Raw genomic sequence first — 2,636 nt, 5'->3', positions numbered from 1 at the left:
TACATAGCATAGAATAGCCATAGGGACCAGTCTAAGTCATGCCAAATCTCTTGACTTGTCATAGTCTATTTCTCTCTGATTTTAGCATTCCTTGAAAAAATTTCTATGCTTACCTTGTCTTTATAAGTATTAGAGCACCCACAAATTAATTGTCACGGAATAATCCCTCTTTTTGTCAAGTTATTTTCTCTTTATTTCTGCATGTAAAGCATTGCAGTTGCTCATGTTGGCTCCCCTTGTGATGTCATCAATGACCGCGCCCCCTAACGGAAGCAATGGCTACCAGCAACTTTAGCAAGCTCTAACTTTCCCAAAGCAAGTCCAATGCAAGGATGCAACTAGGAATAGTCTATTTGGGTAGTGTACATTAAAAATAAGCAATAATCTCAAATTTTATTTTCGCGTGCAAGCCTCCCTTTAATGTTCTAGCTCATAATATACAGTATGATCGTGTCTGTGCAGAAATAAGTGCTTTTCAACTTGGTACACCTGATGGTATATCTGGCCCTAATAGACCTGGTAGTATCGATGATGCTTATGTTGATGGATTTAGTATAACACACAGAAAATCTCCACGTAAGCACATCTGGACTTTCATGGGATCATCATCAGAGAAGGAGCCAATATGTCCTTGTGCTACAGGTAGCACTGTAAAAGTACCTGATTTCATTGGTAATAATTACTTCTGTGAGTCTGGAAACCCTGAGAAAACTGCAAAACATACTGTTGTTTACATTAAAGATGTGCTATGGGATATGCAGAAATGTGAAGGAGCTGAAGCTCCTTGCTGTAAGACAAAATTTGATAGAGCTTATGCAGTGCTTCCATCCCCTACTACTGATGATATTAAAGTAATGCTCTGCTCTGATGAAGCTTATTCTAAGGAAGATTTTGTGCTGCTTAGCATTGGAATTGCTGTGTATTAATTGAAACTCTATAACTATCATTACACGGTACTATCAAATTTAAAATTATAAAATTAAATTAAGTTTAAGTTATAAGTCATGGAGCCAACACAGCCAGCTTTGCAAAACAATTTCATAAAAGCTAATCACAAAGGTGGTGGCAGCATAAATTTAAGTAAAAGGACAGTATTAAAATTATTGGGCGAGTGATGCATTTTTTACGTGCCACTGATGTAAATTTAAATTGTTCTATGATTGTTCCAATTGAGTTCTTAAAAACCTTAAACTTATGTTGCTGCCATTTTGAGCATGCATATGACACTTCACCGACACATCAAACCAAACACTCTTCATTTACTGCCAACTACTTTGAATAGATACAGCTCTACGCTTTATTCAGTTACAAAGTGGTTCAGTTATTACATAGACGAATGTACCCTTATGAGTTGATAGCTATGCTTGTCATTAGCGTCACAATGACCATTTTAATTAGTACTATACCATTATAAATAATCCTGTAAATATGTTCCCTCTCATCTCTCTCTCTCTCTCTCTCTCTCTCTCTGTCTTGTCAGTATCATAGTCATTAAAGCAATCTTTCATTCAACCAGTATACTGCTGAGTGCAGACTAAACTTTTTGATATGGTATAGTCAGTAGATATGTGTCATAGGGTACAAGTGTAATTATAATCATAATCCCTATCATAGGGACATGATGTCAATGGCTATAGACTATCAATATTTGATGATGATGACAAGCAACATTCATTGTACCAGCATGCACTATAATCTACACCATTTGTGGAACTATTAATTTAAGTCATATGATGAATTGCATGTACCTAAATTCCTTGCATCATACAGCTAGTGTGTTGTTGTTGAATCTATATGCTGGTTTGCTAGAATCTCATCACTTGATTGTATTTAAATCTATACTCTTGTAATTAAGATTGAATTGTTTTAGTATATTTGATGCTATAAATCTAGACATATAATATGTGTACATTTTGAGCCTTGTTGATCACTTTACCATCAAATTAAGCATACATGTAGCCATCATTACAACCAAACACTCACCCAGTGCCAGCTACCTTGAATAGGCTCTGCGTAGTAATTACAACTCCACACTTCATTTACAAAGTTTTTCAGATATAACACTATGACACAGTTCGTAGTGTCAGTTGGCATTATTCCGTCTTATAACACAATGACTACTGCTATTATGTTTGTTGTTGGGCTCCTTTTGTCTCTCCTGTATCTCAATGGAGTTGTTACTGCAGAGGATTGTGCCTGTCAGGAGGAAGTCAACAAAGCTCTCATTCAATCACTCAAAGGATGTACTGATACTCTTACTGCTATGGAAGAATGTAACAAGGAGCCCAGCACTGTTTTCAATCAGGCCAGAAAAGTCAAGATGGAAGCTCAAGCTGTAGGTGCTGCTATTTCTTGTGAATGTGCTAAAAAGGTAAGTGAAGCTCTTGCAAAGTCTTTGAAAGGTTGTGTAGAAGCATTAAGTGAAACTATGAGCTGTGGTGGGCCTAATCCGTCTGTATCTCCATCATCTACTGCAGTCCCCCCTACCACTTCTATTATTCCAAGTCCATCAATTGTCTCTACTTCTTTTACTCCAAGTCCATCGCCTTCTCCTCCAGCCAAGTCTACATCTTGCAAGGAAATACTTAAAAAGAATCCAGCAAGTAAGACTGGTACATACACTTTGTATGACCCCA

This window comes from Amphimedon queenslandica, unplaced genomic scaffold (genome assembly GCF_000090795.2).
Source record: "Amphimedon queenslandica unplaced genomic scaffold, v1.1 AMPQUscaffold_13360, whole genome shotgun sequence".
Lineage (NCBI taxonomy): Eukaryota > Metazoa > Porifera > Demospongiae > Haplosclerida > Niphatidae > Amphimedon > Amphimedon queenslandica.
Note: the sequence above shows the minus strand (reverse complement) of the source record.